Source organism: Pinus tabuliformis, chromosome 4_1, assembly GCF_031772625.1.
Source record: "Pinus tabuliformis cultivar Carrire ecotype Pingquan chromosome 4_1, CPIR1, whole genome shotgun sequence".
Taxonomy (NCBI): Eukaryota; Viridiplantae; Streptophyta; class Pinopsida; order Pinales; family Pinaceae; genus Pinus; species Pinus tabuliformis.
In genome coordinates, this window is record NC_142303.1 from 588126280 (window position 1) to 588141545 (window position 15266).

The window sequence follows — 15266 nt, forward strand, 5'->3', positions numbered from 1 at the left end:
TGACACATTGATGATACATGGTTCTGTCTTTGTTCTAGGGAAGAAGGAAGGACGAGGCTGAAAATATCAGGGAGACTTGGCACATATTTCTGGTCAACTATTATGTTTTGTTTTTCTTATGTATTGATGAATTTTGAACTCTCTCTCTCATAAGGAAAGTTCTCCTTGTGGGTTTTTCCCTAGCCTCAAACCTAATTTCTCTATCTCTTGTCTCATTGTCTCATGGTTATCTTCTACTACTCTTTCATGTTTATTGGTTGAAATTTTCTTCTATATAATTGCTTAATGATATTGGATGAATACTATGTGGAATTAATGCTAATTGATCATTGGAAGTAGTTATCTGTTGAAGAAAATTATTCTAGCTTGTTTGGCCTATAAGTATCAACAACAAAAGGCCCAATTATTTGCTGAAGACAGGCTAAATTAATAGCCAGCTGAGCCTACATGTGCACTATTGGAAAATGTAACTAGGTTCAGTCTTCATTAAATGTATTGAGTCATCAAGTAATGTACTTGTCAAAAGAATAAAGAAAATAAATTTTATTATTATTATTATTATGACTTATTAAAGCATGGGTTTCATGCTTGGGTCATGATGTTTTAGGTCAAAGTCCCCATTGAGGACTTCTAGGGTTTATTCTAAGTTAATAGAGTCATTGTGTTTTTAAAGAGACCCTTCTTGGGTTTTTGAATCATGTAAAAGGGTTTAGTATTGAGTCAAAAATGAATTATGTTACCTCCACACCAAGTCAGCCTTAAGATGATCAAGTTGGCCTCAAGGAAGGTTATTCAACCTCACCTAAAGGCTATGAATGAAGTAGTTTGAATTCCATTTGGAGGACATCAACTCAAGCAAGTTCGATATCTCTTTGAAGCTGGGAAAAGTGCATCTCTCTCTCTATCTCATGCCCTAGTTTGGAAGATTGAAGTTTTCTTGTTGATGTCGCTGCCAATTGCTGCTGCTAGATCAAGTATAGGTCGAAGTTGCTATTATTGGGTGTTGTTGCCACAGGAAGCTGTATTGGGCCAAGATCGAAGTCTTTCAGTGAAGATCGAAGTCTCCAAAGCAAGATCGAAGTTGGGTCCACGAAAGTGTTACTACCGGTGCTGCTTCTGCCAGGTTAAGTAGGATCATCTGCAAAGGAAGAAGAAGGCTCACTTGGTGTGGAGGAAAGTTTGTATGAAGGTCTATAGTCCTGGAATATCTCAGGAAAACTATTGAAGGAAGAATTACTGACTGGGTTTTCCCCTAGAGAGGGGTTTTGCCCTGGTTGTGTGCCTATATCTAGTGTCCATTGATTTATGTGTTATTGCTTTGGTAATTGCTTGATGAACTAAAAGAATGAAAATATAAAGAAACCTAATAAGAAATCAAGAACATCACAAGTAATTATCAAGTATAAGAAAATATGTATGCTTTTCTGATTTTCTAACATGATATGAGAGCTTTGGTGAAGAAAGAAGAAAAAGACAGTCTCAAGCACTTGATCAAGGAATCATTCAAAAGAATTATTCAAGGGAAGAAGTCTACTATCTTCAAGAACAATGTCTAACACAATCAAGGGAGAGAACAAACTTGAAGGAGCCTCAAACTACATGTCTTAGAAAAAGAGGATTGACCTCATCCTTGAAAAGAACAAGGTACTAGACTTGGTCAAAGGAAAAGTAAAGAAGCCTACAGATGACTCCAATGATGCTGATAAAGTGAAGTTCAGAGAATTAGAATTAGTGGCCATGACTCTAATGGTAGAAGGAATAAAGGACAACCTTGTCCCATTTATAGCCAACATTAATCATGCTCAAGAAATGTATGAGGCCTTGTCAAAGTTATTCACTATTAAGAACATTGGTCAAGTAGCAAGCTTGAAGAATGAACTAAGGACCACAAAGATGACTAAAGAAGACACAATGGCCTCCTTCTTTGTGAAGATAGCAAGAATCAGAGATGATCTTTTGGCCATTGATGAAATTGTTCCAGACAAAGAACTTATGATCACTGCTCTATTAGGATTACCACCTACTTGGGGTGCATTTGTTGCAGGACTTAACAATTGGAAGGAAGCTCCCACTTTTGAAGAACTACGGACTGCTTGCAATGAAGAAGAATTAAAGATCTCATTAGTTGCCAATCCTGATCGAGTTTCAAATGCCTACACTGCTCAACACAAAGGAAACTTCAAGAAATCGAAAGGACCAAGAAAGAAGGTAGACATGTCCAAAGTAGAATGCTATCAATGTCATAAGAAGGGTCACTACAGAAGTGATTGTCCTGACAATCCAAGGAATAAGAAGAGAGAAAGAGATCAAGCCAATATTGCTGAAGAAGAAGACCTAAAGAAAGCCAAACCCGAAGAATCTGACATAAGGGACTTACACTACTAAGTCCTTTGCTTTTAGTCTTAGATATTCTATTTTGTATTTTTGATGTTTAGTATTTATAGGTTTTAACATGTTTTTGGAAAAGACATTTTTATTGTTTTATAAGTTTATAGGTATCCCTCAAGCTTTGGAGGGAGCCTTCAACATCTCCCAAAGATAAGTATCTCATTTCCTTTTCAGTTTTTGGTTTCATATACTTATTTAAGTTTTGATTATATTAAATACTAATCACCATTCTCCCTCTATTGTCTTGATTAGGAAAACATCTGCTATATCCTCAAGGAGTATGGAAGAGGGCCTCCCAAGACAAGGTTTGTCAAGGAACAAAGGTATGCCTTAAACTACAAAACATTGATTTCTTTATAATAAATGTTTATTCATTTGATAATCTATTACTAACATTGTTATGTCTAGCTATATTGAATCATAATGATTCTTGTTTTGGGTGATTCATCACTTGATAAATCTACCCTCCTTACATCCTTGATTGTTTTTATAGAACCCTAGACAGGTTCTCTGGAAAACCCTAACCTAAGGGTATGATAATGTTAATGTTTGAAACCCTAAAATTGCTTAGGGTTATTGGAAATGTTATTTGAAGTTTTTGTTGATGATGTCATGTTTGGGGTTTTGATATGATCATGAAAACCCTAACTTGTTAGGGTTGAAATGGTGTTGTCTGAAATCCCGAACCTTTGAAGTTTTGATATAGTAGGGTTTGCTTTGCTATGTTATGAAACCCTAGATCTTTAGGGTTTGGATGGGCCTATAAGCAAAACCCTTGTTATGTATTTGAAGTCCTAGGAATGAAACCCTAGGTATATATATATATATATATATATATATATATATATATATGTGCGTGTGTGTGTCCATTGGTTAAAACCCTAGCTTGGTTTAGGACAGTGTATATCTAATGTATTAATGTTGTCTGTCATATAATATACTTATGCTTGATAATGAATTCTTAGATATGTGTTGATCTAATTATTGATGGTCATAAGTCTTAGAGTTTAATCTAAGCCCTTGTCTGAATTTGATATTCTAGGATGATGCTTGAGAAATCTAGGGTTTTGCAACTAAACCCTAGTAGTAGTTAAATTCTCTAGTATGTGTGATATGACAATCTGGAATCTATCTATATAGTGATTATGAGATTGTGCAAATATGAAATCTAGGGTGTTGATTTGCAAATATGAAATCTAGAAGCTAGTTACGTTGTTAATTAAGCTGTGTAAAATTATCTGAGGGTCTGACCCTAATTTTCCTGATTAATATTCAAGTGAAAGAGGATTGTTCTGGATCATTTATTTGTTGTTTTATGTCTAATTTTTCTTACTATTTCCACTACAAATTAATTTTCAGAACTTAAAATACCAGTGTATTTATTTACAACAGTTTTAGAAATTTTATTTGGGTAAAATATTTTTTTGGGGGTTTTGTGTAAATAACTGAGAAAAGATAGATCTGCTCTGATATTAAAGAATTAACAGAATTATGGAGTAGCAGCCTAGTCAATGTATTTATTTACAGCAGTTTCAGAAATTTTATTTGGGTAAAATATTTTTTTTGGGGTTTTGTGTAAATGACTGAGAAAAAACAGATCTGCTCTGATATTAAAGAATAAACAGAATTGTGGAGTAGCTACAAATTAATTTTCAGAACTTAAAATACCAGTGTATTTATTTACAGCAGTTTCAGAAATTGTATTTGGGTAAAATATTTTTTTTGGGGTTTTGTGTAAATAACTGAGAAAAGATAGATCTGCTCTGATATTAAAGAATTAACAAAATTATGGAGTAGCAGCCTACTCAATGTATTTATTTACAACAGTTTCAGAAATTTTATTTGGGTAAAATATTTTTTTGGGGGTTTTGTGTAAATGACTGAGAAAAAACAGATCTGCTCTGATATTAAAGAATTAACAGAATTATGGAGGAGTAGCCTAGTCAATGCTCTTGGATTGTACTCTTAGAAAGATATAATAATTTTAAGCTTAGGTAATTTATAAATTAGGTATTTTATATATTAACATTGTAACATTGTATATATATGCACAAAAACACAAAAAAGCATACAAGTGATAAGAATACATCAAAGCATAGAAGAGCATATAAGAACTTTTGCAAGTAAAGAAGGACACGAAGCAAGCATATAGTAGTGAAATGAAGAGTGTGTAAAGCCTTCGTAGTATTCTGGAAAAGGAAGCTACTTGTGAATAGAGTGGCACATTCCTCGTTTCAAGATAGGACTTTCAATAAGATGGCTTCACTCTTTATGAAAAGGAAAACAAATAGCAAGTAGAATAATGCTGACAGTTACTATTTGCAAAGATCCTTCTATACTGCAGCAAAATTCCGCCTGTTTTTAAAATGAAAATTACCCACTAATTGATTCATAGGTGATTCATAGGCAAACATCAAGTAACTCTTGGAAAGGACAAGAATTCTAATAGATGTAACTCAATCAGCCTAGTCATGAGAAGAAGTAACTTTCAAGTATAATTTATGTGGGAGTGTTGAATATCACTCTATGTTTAAGAAGCAAGTTTCTGAAAGGGAATCCACTAAAGTTTGCAATTGGATGGGAACATATCTGTATAATATGTTTCTTGCTATAGGAAAACATTAGCATAAATTCCAGATCCATGTCTTGGGTTTAATGAAATCATAATAGCTAAAAGACCAGATGTGTCCTTTGCAGTGTTTCGGAACTGCTGGAACAGGCCAGTCCGACCGGTTTGGGCGCCAAACCGGTCCAGTTGGTCGGTTCGGTGCCGAATGGGCCTTTTTCCACTGAACCAGCTGGTTTTGTACCAAACCAGCCAGTTCCATACAATTCGACCAAGGATGTTCCATAAGCAATTCTTTTAAGAAAAAAATTATTTTTTAAGTGGGGAAGCCTAATATTCAAGCCTATGGCTTCGGTATTGCTATGCAATGCATGGTAATGTTAAATTCTTAAAGTAAAACATCATTTTACTTAAGTTTTTAATATTACCATGAAATGGCTTGGGATGTTTGAGAGTGGTTCAGTCTGTAGAAAAATTTTAACGGCTGGCAGCTCTCACAGTTTCAAGTTTTTGAACAAGTTTTCACGTCCACGGTCCCAAACTAAAGGTCTGATTAACTGGTGGAACAGGCCAGTCCGACTGGTTTGGGCGCCAAACAGGGCTGACTGGTGTCGGTTCGGTGCCGAACCGGCCTTTTGTCACTGAACCAGCTGCTTTTGTACCGAACCAGCTGGTTCCATACAGTTTGACCAAGGATGTTCCAAATGCAATTTTTTTAAGAAAAAAATGAATTTTTCAATGGGGAAACCTAATATTCAAGCCTATGGCTTTGGTATTGCTATGCAATGCATGGTAATGTTAAGTTCTTAATGTAAAATATCATTTTACTTAAATTTTTAACATTACCATGAAATGGTTAGGGATGTTTGAGGGTGTGGCCCCGTCTGTAGAAATTTTTTAGCTGCTGGCAGTTCTCACAGTTTCAAGTTTTTGAACAAGTTTTCACGCCCACAGTCCCAAACTAAAGGTCTGATACAGTGTTACTTGGGAGCGGGAGCAAAAGCGGGTGCGGGAGCGAAAGCGGGGAGCGGGAGCGAAAAAGGGTGCGGGAGCGACATTTTCAGAAGCTCCCGGTTTGGGAGTGAATCTCGGAGCGTTTTTTATATATTTTTATATTTTTTATATTTTGATACATATATGTCAACAAAAACATATAGAATGATGAATTAGATATAAAAAACATGAAAACATAGATTGAACCATATAACAACAATCATATAGAAGTTATAATCTTCATCAACCACGTCCACAAATTAGTAACATAGTAACATACAACATATTGAGTCTCATGATTCATCAATCTTAAAGTTTCAAGCTTTCAAAATTCAATATATAACATTTATCATCATTGATCACCAAAGACTTGTAAGCCAAGTGTAACCATTACAACAAATAATATCTAACATGAAATGAAATGTTATAAAATGAAATGAAATTAAACAAATTTCAACTTTCATGAAGCATCATATTCATAATTCATTACTAATGAGTTATAATTGCCAACTTCAAACTTAAATTGTCATATATTGTTTAAAAAAATATCATAATAAATATGAAAGAGTCAATAGTTATAAAAACTACTAGAAACTAGAAAAGACAAGTAAATCTATTATCTATTGCTTATGCTTGGGCCTCTTGCCACCACGAGAAATGTCTAATTTTTTAGTCTTGTTGGAAAATCAAGATCTTTGTCATTAATATCACGCTCTAAGCATTAATATCCAGAGGTATCTTTGTCATTACCTCTGTATTTGTATAGTGATCTTTGTCATTAATATCACCCTCTAAGCATTAACATAAGATAAAAAAGCATAGCATGTCAAGTCAAGATTTTGTTTGAGTGATGCGGTCATTTTTAAGAGGGTCATGATAGAGGAGTTCGACAACCAATGTCACTAACATTAAGGTACATAGAGGGATTGGTGCTCTTGATTAAATACGAGTTCTATACCCTAATACATGACAAAATTCAAAGGGAAAAATTGCAATCCCCCAATCCTGAAACCCTGAAAAACTGATAAATCTGCTAGATTTTGAATGAAATCTAAAATTCTACTTTCTCCATATGAAATCCAATGAGGTCAAAACCACTCTCAAACATCCTGAGTCATTTCATGGTAATGTTAAAAATTTAAGTAAAAGGATGAAAATGAAGATTAAGGAGAATGTCTTTTTACTTTAAGAATTTAACATTAACATGAATCCTAAGTCACCTGACACGGGAATTCGGGACACGTAGGATTCGAGATTCGTGGTGTCGGATTCGGACACGCTGACCCCCCGGAACAGGACACGTTATATATATATATATATATATATATATATATATATATATATATTAAAAATTAGATATTATCATATTTCTTATACAAATTTTAATTAATGATACAAATTTATTGATTTCAAACATAGATCTTCATCTATAGCTATTAGCATGCAGAGTACATACAAAATTCAAATAAATGTTAGTGGTACTGGTCACATAAATGATAAATCTATTAAAAATTTAAATCATGATTCATAATTCATAACTGAAAGACAACTTACAACTACAAGATAGTAAGATAAACACATTGACAATTGTAGTTTTCTCATTAAGTCATCAAATCAAAATGTGTTACATAGGTAGTGTTGGTACAATGCCAATGGCAAATAGAAATAGAAAATATAAAACAACTATAGGTATACAAGCCTCAAGGCATCAATCAACATCATTGTCCCCATCATCTTGGTCCCCACTGCTCTCCTCTGCATCCTCCTCCTCCCCTGTATCCATAGTGGCCTCTACATCTGTTGGTATGGAGGTTGACCCCTCTAAGTCATCAAATCTAACAGGCTCTAGCACTGGATCATTGAGATCCATGTTGGCCAATGCCAACTCAACAGTGGTGTCCAGACCCATATCATTAGGAACAATGTTACTTGGGAGCTGGAGCGAAAGCGGGGAGCGGGAGCGAAAACGGGAGCCGAAGCGACATATTTAGAAGCTCTTGGATTGGTGCTCTTGATTAAATATGAGTTTCATACTCTAATACATGACAAAATTCAATGGAAACATTGCAATCCCCCAATCCTAAAATCCTGAAAAACTAATAAGTCTGCTGGATTTTGAATGAAATCTAAAATTCTACTTTCTCCATATGAAATCCAATGAGGCCAGAACCACTGTCAAACATCCTGAGTCATTTCATGGTAATGTTAAAAATTTAAGTAAAAGGATGAAAATGAAGATTAAGGAGAATGTCACTTTTACTTTAAGAATTTAACATTACCATGAATAGCATATCAATACTAGGGCCTAGACTTGATCATGAAGCTGCCAAAATGCTCTACTCCTTGCTGCAACAGCACAAATCACTTGCCAAATGAAAATATTAATGAGCAAACACGCCCTTTTCTTTCCCGCACTAAGCTTAGCGAGTCCTGGAAACCGGACACGTGTCCTAAAATCGCGACACGCCCCTGAAAATCGTGACACGCCCTCGGACACGACGTGTCCTGTGCTTTGGACACAAATCCGGACCGAATCGTGTCGGATTCGTCGGATTCGGGATTCGCAGGGGGTTTAGGACGAATCCGGTGACTTAGCATGAATCGCATATCAATACTAGGGCCATAGGTTTGATCATTAAGCTGCCCCACTCAAAACTTATTTGTTTCTTTGAAAAACAATTGCATTTGGAACATTACTGCAAAAAAGGCTAAACGCTCCCGAAAAGGCAGGAAGCGTTTTTTTTTAGGGAGCGTGCTCCCAAAAACGCTCCCTCCTCGGGAGCATTTTCGGGAGCGCGCTCCCCAGGCGCTCCGAAGCCGCTCCCGCTCGGAGCGCGAATTGGGAGCGGGAGCAAGAGGGGGTGGGCGCTCCCCTGCAACCCTGGTCTAATATAAAACTTTTAAATGCAAAATTACTTGAAACATTTAAGCTACCTCCATCATTAGATTTTTCCAACTGATATACACAGTACACACTTGTTTTTGGTCAACTGACCCTGGAAAAACCCACAAGGAGAAAACCAGTCTTCAAGGAGTATTTGATTGCTTACAAGGAGATTTTTACAGCAAAGAAAAGTCACCTTATCTCTTCCCTTAAGGACAGAACCTCTGAAATCCTATTTTAGTCTGAGTTTTGAAGTGACAAATCTGACCCACGTTCAGCTTTCCTCAGACACAATTTTTGGACCTCTGTCTGCTCCTTTTACACAGAAAATTAGTCCACTGGACAGTCACTTAACTGAATGTACACACCCAAAATACAAGTGTTTCCTCCCTAAACAATGAGCTGATACACGCTCAAGAACAGGGTTTTTCTTGCAGGTAGACTGCTCCTTTCTGGGCTTACTCACCCAGAAATCTTGGCCTGCTCCTACTGCAACCTCAGCCTGTACCCAAGCGTCAAGAAACGTGCTGAAAAAGGCTCGAACTTCACACTGAAAAACCCAGAAATCTGAGCAGTGACAGGCCTCGGTTCCTGTGCAAATTCCTGCCTTTTACCTCCACGATTTTAGTTGATAAATACACACAGCTCACCTTTCAGAAACAGTACTACGATTCATCTATCATTTCAGCCTTCTATCCCTGAAACTCGGCCTGATTTTTCCTTAAATCTCGTGCTACCAAGTTTAGAAACTCAGCCTGGTACCACAGGAGCAAGAACTCAGGATTCTTGCCAAAGTCTGATAGCTGAAAACACGAGCTAGGTAGTCTCTCTTAACAGTTCGAACTTCCTGTGCACAGCAATCTCTGCCTCCTCTTGTTCCCTGCTCAAGGTCTTCTCTGCCTCCTATGCTCTCCTTGAGCTTCTCAATATCACACATGAGAATAATGTTTTCTTTTTCCCTTTTGTCTTTCATAAGTGAAGGAAACTTAAACCAAATGATCAAGGATTGAGATTAAATCTCAGCCCATGAGATCAAACCCCCACTTGACCCACCTCTTTCTCATGTTGACCCCCTCACTTAAAAACACTCCTGGTACTTTTTAATGTTTTAGTGCCATGGTCACTTTTCTCCAGGTACTTTTTAATGTTTTAGTGCCATGGTCACTTTTTCTCTCATAGAGTGACTTAAAATATACAAGTCACTTTAATAACATAAAGTCATAAAGTCACTTTAATACACATGTAACTTTAATAAATTAAAATACAAGGTACACAATTCATAAAAAATATTTTAGCTCCTTGACATTAATAAAACATATAATGTTACTTAGACAAAAGGATATTAATGTGTATTCCTAGGCCAAAAGGATAAATGCGTAGGAAACATGTCCTTGGTACCATTTTTCTCAACACTGTCCTCATTGGATTTCACATAGAGAAAGTAGAATTTTAGATCTCACTCAAAATCTAGCAAACTTAATAATTTTTCAGGATTTCTGGATTGGGAAGATTGCAATGTTTCCATCAGATTTTGTCATGTACGAGGGTACGGAACTAGTATTTAATCAAGAGCACCAAACCCTCTATGTACCTTGATGTTACTAGCATTGGTTGTTGAACTCCTCTATCATGACCCTACTAAAAATATGCCCATCACTCAAACAAAATCTTGACTTGACATGCTACGTTTTTTCTATCTGATTTTAATGCTTAGAGGGTGATATTGATGACAAAGATCCCAATATAGGCATTGATTTTGATGATAGGTAGGTATATGTTGTAGATGTATTTTTGGTTTAGACATGGATTGCACTCTATTTCTATTTTGGTTATGTGCACCCTTACATGCTATATAAATGAGAATTGTTGCTTCTTTGTGCGTAAATGGTTTGGATTCATATGGATGCACATGAATATATATGTTTTTCTTTAAAATTTGAATATTTTATGTGTTTTTTGTCGACTGATTTTTTGGTCCGGTATTTTTACGAGTTCCAACCAATTCCCAGCTCAGAGGGTGTTCTGGTTCGGTCCACTGTTTTGAAAAACTGCCAGTTCGAAACCGACTCGACCGGCTCGGTGACGGCGGCCCGAAAAAGCTAGAACAACACAGTATTTTTTTTTTTGAAAATTGTTTTTTGGGAACCCCAAACCCATTTCTAATTTGCCTTTAGGTTCTTTGGGGTCCATTCCCCTCTCCTAAACCTTATAAAACCCACCCAACCCCTTTCGTTTCCTCACAGCCATCTCATTGCATTTGAGTGAGAATTTGAGTGAGTTTGTGAGGAGTTGTGGAGTTTGTTTTTGGAGCAGCAGTGAGGAGTCTTGGGCAAGCATTGTAGCAGGAGTGAGGAGCTTCTTGGGCAGCCATTGGAGCAGCATTGAGGAGTTGGTTTGTTGGAGCAACCTTGAGGAGGCAGTTTGTGCCTAGAGGTATTTTTTTTCACTTGTAAAAATCTGTTTTTGCTTATTTATTTTTTTGTGCAAATCTGGAAATTGAAAAGAGTGTTTTTTGTGAAAGAAATGAACATTGAAGCAATGCTATTTTTTGTTTTAATTTTCATCTTTTTTCCTTTGATTTCTAAGTGAAAAAATGGCACCTAGAGTGAAAGATGTTGTTGGGCATATGTTGAAATGGTTGATAGTCAAATGCATTGCAAATTTTGCCATAGAAAAATTAAGGAAGGTCCTGGGGCATTAATAGGCTGAAACAAAACTTGGCGGGGATTAAAGGCCAAATTACCCCATGTGAATCACCAGAAATTGGGGAGATTAGGAAGGATTTGTTAGCCAACTTTGAGAAGTTTAAAGAAGAAAAGGCTAGGCAAAAAGAGTTAGAGGCTGAAATTGGGAGGAAGAGGAGTATACAAAAAATGTTGCCTACCAACCCCCATTTTGATTTTGAGTGTTCTTCCTCTATCCTTTGCATTGTTTTAAAAAACGACCGAGTTAGACCAAGCCAATGCTTGGTCGGGTCGGCTCGATGACCGAAACGGAACAGTGGGCTGGGTTGTTACCGAGCCAATCATTGACTCAGTCGACTCCATAACAACTTGGCCGACTCAGTAATGACTCGACCGACTCGGTAAAACTCGATCGGCTGGGTTCTTTGACAAAAATCCTGAAGCACATTTGTCAAAAGTTGTTCCGCCTCCTACATATCAATGGTTGGGTTGTTGTTTATTGCATATTTATAGCCCTAAAATAATCTATCATTGTAAGAAAGTTTTGAAAATTACAAGGCCGAAGTATGGTTATGCTAGTAGCATGAATTAGAAAAATGAAACAATGCATTGAACCATACAATGTTTTAAAAAGGCAAACGTTCTGGAAATGGACTAATAAATACATACTTACCTCTAATTGTTTTGGAGCTTGACCAAAATTAAATCAAGGGTTTTGAGACTTCATTAGGGGAAGAGAATTGGTATTATTGTTGTTGTAGTCTAGTGATTGACCTTAGGCTGAGGCAGAAAAGAATCTTGGCATTGGTGGCTAAGTGATATAATGGATATATTCATGAGCCTACTTTGATCATATGTTGTCTTCTCTTTATATTCTAAAGCTTTGTGTTTGGAAACATGAATGAAAATCTTTAAAATTATGTTTTTATAAAAAATATATATATTTAATGTATTTTTACACATTTAAATCAAACGGGCCAAGTCGATACCGAGTAGAATTCGGAGTCGACCCTCAGCTGTTTCCGAGTCGAATTTGGAGTTTTAAAACATTTATCCCTTGTATTGATGCATCCAACCCCTTCTGATATGTTCCTCCCTCTTTGGAGTCTATTCAAGAAAAGGGTAAGGGTAAAATGAAAAAGAAGGGTGATATGAATATCAAAAGTTATTTCACTGTCACACACTCCTCTTCATCAGATGCACATGGTCCTCAAGCTAGTAGAACTTTGCAGCCCACTTTAGATGACCATTGGAAGAAAGAATTGAGGGAGACTGCTTGTGATTACATATGTAGATGGTGGTATGATGCTGATACCCCCTTCAATGCTTCTCGTTCACCATATTATGAGCCTATGTTTGATGTCATACATGCAGCTGGAAAAGGCTTCAAAGGCCCTACTATGCATGAGATAAAGGGGTATCGTTTGCAAAAAGAAATTGCCTCCATTAATGAGTATTTAAAAGATTTCAAGGACTCATGGACAAGAACAGGATGTACCATCATGTTAGATGGATGGACTGATCAAAGGAACCATACCATCATAAACTTTCTTATCTTTTGCCCACAGGGAACCATGTTTCTAAATCAATTGATGCATTTGTAAGGTAAAAGATGGACAATTGTTGTTTCAGTGATTGGTGAGATTGTTGAGGAGGTGGGGGTGGCTAATGTTGTTCAAGTCACAGATAATGCCCCTAACTACGTTCTTGCTAGTAAACTGTTAGAGGAAAAACACAGAACCATCTTTTGGACCCCATGTGTTGCACATTGCATAGACCTCATGCTTGAGGATATTCACAAATTAGATTGGGTCAAAAACACTGTAGATCATGCCAAAAGCATAACAAAATTTATCTACAATCATTCATGGATTTTGAGCCTTATGAGAAGACACACAGGGGACAGGTATATTATTAGGTCTTCCATCACTAAATTTGCTACTCATTTTTTGACATTGCAATCTATGCTTTCACAACATAGAAACTTGCAAAAGATATTTTCCAGTGATGAATGGAATCAAAGCTAGTGGTCTCACAAATAGGAAGGCAAAGAATTGGAAAAGAAAGTTGATGAAGAAATATTTTGGAGAAAGGCAGCGGAGATTGTGAAGCTTGCTGAGCCACTAGTTAAGGTGTTGCGATTGGTGGATGGGGAAAGATTGGCTATGGGCTTCATTTATGAGGCTATGGATTAAGTAAAGGAGCAAATAAAAAGGGCATAAAAGAATAAAGTGGCTCAGTATGGGCCCATTTGGGCAATCATTGATGAAAGATCGAACAATCAACTCCATCGCCCTATACATGCAGTTGGGTATTTTTTGAACCCACGGTATCATTATAAAGCTAAGGCGGTAGGAGCTTTGAAGGGGGAGATTAGAGATGGATTGATTGACTGCATTGATCACATGATCCCATTGGAGTGTGATCAGTTGGAGATACACCGATAGGTCACAACCTTCAGCAAAGCCACAGGTACCTTTGGGAAAAACCTAGCAAAGATTGCAAGGGAAGCAGATGAGCCAGGTAAATAAAAATTTCAATTTTCAAATTCTTAATACTTATTTTGTTAAATCGTTTATAATTTGAAAGTTGGATATAATTTGTAATTTTGTTGAGCTAACTCATTACACTCGTATGTTTTTTGCAGCACAATGGTGGGAGGCTTTTGGTAGCCATTGTCCTGAATTGCAGAACTTTGCAATTCGTATTTTGAGTCAAACTTGCAGTGCTACTAGGTGTGAGCGCAATTGGTCCGTCTTTGAGAGGATTCAAACGAAGAAGAGAAACCGTCAAATAAAAAACGGTTAAATGATCTAGTCTATGTCCATACAACCTCCAGCTCAGAGGCAACCAATTGCTGAACAAAAGACCTGATTCAGATCCCATTGTGTTGGAAGACATTGATCCAACATCAGATTGGGTAGTGGAGAGTCATCCAGCAGAGTTTGATTCTGATGAGGATATTGATTATGATTTACAGACGGTGGCGTCACTCGAACATAATGTTCAGATGAATGCAAATCCTAATCCACTTGTACCAGCCTCAGGGTCAGCAAGTCCTCCAATTGCAGGCGCTTCATCTGCTCAGCCACGACAAGAGCGCATATCTCGTCTATCTCAGCTTGCAGCTATTGCATAGCCTGCTAGTGCTACCACTTCTATAGTTGCAGTTGGAGATGATGATGAGGAGCCATGGGCTGGCCTGTCTGACTCTGATCCAGAGGTTGAGCCAGATGATCTTGGCTCCTCTAGCAGTAGCCAATGGTACTGGTCACAGTGTACTTTTGATGTAGAGGCCATTTCTAGCCTCCTTGGTTATGAGTTTTTGTTTTGATTTCTATATCATCATCATATATGTATTGGACAATGCAATGGGTGCCATTTTGATATAATGGATATATTCATGAACCTAATTTGATCATATGTTGTCTTCTATCTATATTCTAATGTTGTATGTTTGGAAACATGAATGAAAATCTTTAAAATTATGTTTTTTTATAAAAAAAAAGATATTTAATGTATTTTTTACAACGACCGAGTCATTGAAATCGAGCTGGCCGAATCGATACCGAGTCGGAGTCGGAGTCGGAGTTTTAAAACATTGGTTTGGTCATCCGTTCAGTTCCGATAACATTGGTCCTTTGTCTCGGTGTTATAACCAAGCTTCATTGTTAGCCAACTTTTCATACCCTACGGACCCTACAAATGGAATTCATTCTCATTAAGATATTCTACCTCTCAGGTATGAAAA

The 15266-nt window shown here is 36.8% G+C and overlaps 1 protein-coding gene across 1 annotated transcript in view; it reads right to left on the reverse strand.

The window, feature by feature from the left end:
- LOC149177334 (uncharacterized) overlaps positions 1–15266 on the reverse strand; it is a 108514-nt gene that overhangs the window by 57388 nt on the left and 35860 nt on the right. The window lies entirely within an intron of this gene.